Source organism: Gracilinanus agilis, chromosome 4 (assembly GCF_016433145.1).
Source record: "Gracilinanus agilis isolate LMUSP501 chromosome 4, AgileGrace, whole genome shotgun sequence".
Classification (NCBI taxonomy): Eukaryota; Metazoa; Chordata; class Mammalia; order Didelphimorphia; family Didelphidae; genus Gracilinanus; species Gracilinanus agilis.
In genome coordinates, this window is record NC_058133.1 from 204,831,439 (window position 1) to 204,837,438 (window position 6,000).

The 6,000-nt window shown below is 34.8% G+C and overlaps 1 protein-coding gene across 1 annotated transcript in view; it reads right to left on the reverse strand.

Annotated features, from left to right (window-relative positions):
- Window positions 1-6,000, reverse strand: part of MARCHF10 (membrane associated ring-CH-type finger 10) — a 236,968-nt gene that overhangs the window by 212,130 nt on the left and 18,838 nt on the right. The window lies entirely within an intron of this gene.

Genomic DNA, 6,000 nt, shown 5'->3' on the forward strand with positions numbered 1-6,000 from the left:
ATAATAATTTCATTGAAGAGAATGATGATGAAGAGACATCATATCAAAATCTATGGGATGCAGCCAAAGCAGTACTCTGGGGGAAATTTATATCCCTGAGTGTATATATTCACAAATCAGGGAGGGAAGAGGTCAATGAATTGGGCATGCAAATTAAAAATATAGAAAGACTATCAACAATTTGGAAATAGGTCTTGATCAATGACACATGTTAAAACCAGTGGAAATACGCATCAGCCGTGGGGGTGAGGGGAGCTCGGGGAGTGAAGGGGAAAGTAAGATAATGAATTATGTAACCATGTTAACTTTTCTAAAAAATAAATATTAATAAATGTTTAAAAAAACAGAAAGAGAACAAATTAAAAACTCCCAGATAAAAACCAAGTTAGAAATCCTAAAAATTAAAGGAGAAATTAATAAAATTGAATGCGAAAGAACAATTGAACTTATAAATAAGACTAGAAGCTGGTACTTTGAAAAAAATAAAATAGATAAAGTACTGGTTAATCTAATAAAAAAAGGAAAGAAGAAAATCAAATTAACAGTATCAAAGATGAAAAGTGTGACTTCACTTCTAATGAAGAAGAAGTAAAGGTAATTCTTAAGAACTTAAGAACTATTTTGCCCAATTATATGGCAATAAATGTGACAATTTAGGTGATATGGATGATTACTTACAAAAATATAAATTGCTTAGATTAGAATACTTAAATAAACCCATATCAGAGAAAGAAATTGAATAAGCCATCAAAGAACTTCCTAAGAAAAAATTCCCAGAGCCTGATGGATTCACAAGTAAAAATTCTACCAAAAATTTAAAGAACAACTAACCCCAATACTATACAAACTATTCGACAAAATAACCAAAGAAGGAGTTCTACCAAATTCCTTTTATGAAACAAATATGGTACTGATTCCAAAGTCAGGCAGATCAAAAACAGAGAAAGAAAACTACAGACCAATCTCCTTAATGAACATAGATGCAAAAATCTTAAATAGAATATTAGCAAAAAGAATCTAGCAAGTGATCACAAGGATTATTCACTATGATCAGGTGGGATTTATACCAGGAATGAAAGGATGGTTTAATATTAGGAAAATCATCTACATAATTGATCATATTAAAAACCAAACCAATAGAAATCACATGATTCTCTCAATAGATGCAGAAAAAGCCTTTGACAAAATACAACACTCATTCCTATTGAAAACACTAGACAATATAGGAATAGAAGGGCCTTTCCTAAAAATAATAAATAGTATATATTAAAAATTATTAGCAAGCATCATCTGCAATGGGGATAAATTAGAAGCATTCCCAATAAGATCAAGAGTGAAACAAGGATGCTCATTATCACCTTTATTATTTAATATTGTACTAGAAACACTAGCAGTAGCAATCAGAGAAGAAAAAGAAACAGAAAGTAATAAAATAGGCAATGAGGAGACTAAACTATCACTCCTTGCAGATGATATAATCGTCTACTTAAAGAATCCTAAAGTATCAACTAAAAAGTTGGTGGAAATGATCAACAACTTTAGCAGTTTCAGGATACAAAATAAATGCACATAAATCATCAGCATTTCTATATATTTCCAAGACAACTCAGCAGCAAGAGTTCGAAAGAGAAATTACATTTAAAATCACCCTAGATAATATAATATATTTGGGAATCCATTTGCCAAGACAAACACAAGAACTATATGAACACAACTACAAAACACTTTCCACACAATTAAAACTAGATCTATACAATTGGAAAAACATTAATTGCTGATGGGTAGGATGAGCTAACATAATAAAAATGACAATCCTACACAAATTAATTTACTTATTCACTGCCATACCTATCAAACTACCAACAAACTTTTTTACTGAATTAGAAAAAATTATAACAAAGTTCATTTGGAAGAACAAAAGATCAAGAATATCAAGGGAAATAATGAAAAAAAATGTGAAGTATGGGGGCCTTGCAGTACCAGATCTTAAATTGTACTATAAAGCAGTGGCTATCAAAACAATATGATACTGGCTAAAAGACAGAAGGGAGGAAGATGGCGGCAGAGTAAGGAGCAGCTGCTCAATCTCTCCTAACCGAAGCACACAGGACTCCTCAAGGGGAAATAAAAATGAACTCAGACGAACAAAGTAACCCCACAACAGGGCGCAGCATTGAAGCATCTGTGCAGGTGAAGGCAGTGCCCTAGGCTTGAATAAAGATCTCCAGCCCAGGCTTCGACCTCGAGTGAGGACCCAGAGCAGATGGGAGTGTGGCTGTGGAAGCAGCCCCTGAGACTGCTGAGGGAGCCTCGGGCTGAAGGGCAGACCGGGGTCTACCAGGGGGGCCTGACCCCGATGACAAGGAGACCGGAGCCCCCAGGAGCTTAGAAAGTGCAGGCAGACCCTGAGTGTAAAGACAAAGCTGAAAAGGGGCGGGGCTAATGATAGCAAGCGGAGAACTCCAGAAGAAAAAGATTATCAAGAAAAACTCTGGAACACTCAACAACTTTTACACAGAAAAAATCCAGACAACAGTGGAGGACAAACAAGTAATCATATCCAAACCTTACCAAAAAAATGAAAGTTGGTCACAAGCTATTGAAGAGTTCAAAAATGAGATGTTGAAGAAGATGGAAGGGATCTGGCAAGAAAATAACAGCTTAAAAGGCAGAATCTTGCAACTGGAAAGTGAGGCTCAGAAATCAAATGAACTGCAAATTGAACACCAGAAATGACCAGATTGAAAAGGAAAACCAAAAGGTTATAGCCGAAAACGAGTCCTTAAAGGCTAGAATTGAAAAATTAGAACACAATGATCTCTCAAGACAACAAGAACAAATAAAACAAAGTCATAAGACTGATAAAATAGAAGGAAACATGAAATATCTTAATGAGAAAGTGACAGACCAAGAAAACCGGTCGAGAAGAGACAATTTGAGAATCATTGGTCTTCCAGAAAAGGCAGAAATTAATAGAAACTTGGACTCCATACTTAAAGAAATTATTCAGCAAAATTGCCCTGAAGTTCTACAAGAGGGCAATATAGACATTGAAAGGATCCATAGATCACCCTCTACACTAGATCCTGAAAAGACAACCCCCAGTAATATAATAGCCAAATTCAAGAGCTTGCAAGTAAAAGAAAAAATCTTACAAGAAGCCAGGAAGACACAATTCAAATATCAAGGAGCACCAATCAGGATCACACAGGATCTGGCAGCCTCCACAATAAAAGACCTCAAGGCTTAGAACATGATATTCAGAAAGGCAAGAGAGATGGGCCTTCAGCCACGGATCAACTACCCATCGAAACTGACATATACTTCCAGGGGAAAGTATGGGCATTCAACAAAATTGAAGAATTCCAAGTTTTTGCACAAAAGAGACCAGGACTATATGAAAAGTTTGATACCCAACCACAAAAATCAAGAGAAACATGAAAAGGTAAATAAGAAACAGAGGGAAAAGAAAGAAAACTTAAAATTTTTTAAATTTGGCTCTTTAAGGGCTTAAATAAGATCTAATTATCTGTATTACTATGTGGAGAAATGCTATGTATAATTCTCTGTAGTGAACTCTATTCACTATTATAATATTCACTATTATAGCAACCAGAAAAATAATTCATAGGGAGAGGATAGAATACTAAATGGTCTAAGATGACATGGGGAGTGGGAAAGAGGGAGGGAATAGTAAGGGACACCAAGAGAAATCTGAGTAAATAAGAAAAATAGGATATTCTATTACACAAAAAGAGGGCATGGGAAGGGGGGGAGATAAATACTATTATAAGAAGGAGAGGAAGAGAACATTAAGAGGAAATAATCAAACCTTACTCTCAGTGTAATCAACCCGGAGAGGGAAGAGTAGCTTTATTATCCATTTGGATAAAAAACTCTATCTAACCCTACTGAGAAAGTCAGAAGGGACAAACCAAAGGGATCAGGGGAGTGGGGAGGTCAAAAAAGGGAGGGGAGAAGAAGGGAGAGGGAATTTATTAGGCCTTTAAAAAACAAAAATAGGGGAATAACAAGGGAGGGGGCTGAAAGGGCAGTCAATCAAGGGAGGGGATAAGAGATACCGGCTCAAAGCAAACCCCTGGCTTGAAAGAAAATAGTGTAAGAAGAAGGGGTGGGTCTAGGGGAGAATACAAAAATGTCAGTGAATGCACAACTGATAATTGTAACATTGAATATGAATGGGATGAACTCGCTCATAAAACAGAAGCAAATAGCAGAGTGGATCAGAAACCAAAATCCTACCATATGTTGTCTACAAGAAACACATATGAGGTGGGTAGACACACACAAGTTTAAGGTTCAGGGCTTGAGCAAAATCTTTTGGGCATCAAATGAAAAAAAGAAGGCAGGAGTGGCTATTTTGATCTCTAACAAAGCCAAAGTAAAAATAGATATGATTAAAAAAGACAGGGAAGGTCACTACATCCTGATTAAAGGCAGTATAAACAATGAGGAAATAACACTGCTCAATATGTATGCACCAAGTGGTATAGCATCAAAATTCATAAAGGAGAAAATGGCAGAGCTCAAGAAGGAAATAGACAGTAAAACCATAATAGTGAAAGATCAAAATATTCCTCTTTCAGATGTAGATAAATCAAACCAAAAAATAAATAGGAAAGAGGTAAGAGAGGTGAATGAAGTCCTAGAAAAATTAGATTTAATTGATATGTGGAGAAAAATAAATAAGGACAAAAAGGAATACACCTTTTTCTCAGCTGCACATGGTACATTCACAAAGATTGACCATGTAATAGGACATAGAATCATTGCAAACAAATGCAAAAGAGCAGATATAATAAATGTAACCTTCTCAGATCATAATGCAATAAAAATAATAATTAGTAAGGGCACCTGGACAGGCAAATCAAAAACCAATTGGAAATTAAACAATATGATTCTTCAAAACCAATTTGTCAAAGAAGAAATCATAGAAACAATCAACAATTTCATTGAAGAGAATGACAATGACGAGACAGCCTACCAAACTCTGTGAGATGCAGCCAAGGCAGAACTTAGGGGGAAATTTATATCCTTGAATGCATATATTAACAAATTAAGGAGGGCAGAGATGAATGAATTGGGTATGCAACTCAAAAAATTAGAAAGCGAACAAATTAAAAACCCTCAGATGAAAACTAAATTAGAAATACTAAAAATTAAGGGAGAAACTAATAAAATCGAAAGGAAAAGAACTATTGAATTCATAAATAAGACTAGAAGCCGGTACTTTGAAAAAACCGATAAAATAGACAAAGTACTGGTCAATCTAATAAAAAAAAGGAAAGAAGAAAACCAAATTGACAGTATTAAAGATGAAAAGGGAGACCTCACCTCTAATGAAGGGGAAATTAAGGCAATAATTAAAAACTATTTTGCCCAATTATATGGGAACAAATATAACAATTTAGGAGATATGGATGAATATCTACAAAAATATAAATTGCCTAGATTAACAGCAGAAGAAATAGAATACCTAAATAATTCCATATCAGAAATAGAAATTGAACAAGCCATCAAAGAACCCCCTAAGAAAAAATCACTAAGACCTGATGGATTCACAAGTGAATTCTATCAGACATTCAAAGAGCAACTAATCCCAATACTATACAAATTATTTGATATGATAAGCAAAGAAGGAGTCCTACCAAATTCCTTTTATGACACAAATATGGTACTGATTCCAAAGCCAGGTAGACCAAAAACAGAAAAAGAAAACTATAGACCAATCTCCTTAATGAACATAGATGCAAAAATCTTAAATAGAATATTAGCAAAGAGACTCCAGCAAGTAATTAAGAAGATCATCCACCATGATCAGGTGGGATTTATACCAGGAATGCAAGGATGGTTCAACATTAGGAAAACCATCCACATAATTGATAATATCAACAAGCAAACCAACAAAAACCACATGATTATCTCAATAGATGCTAAAAAAGCCTTTGACAAAATACAACATCCATTCCTATTGAAAAC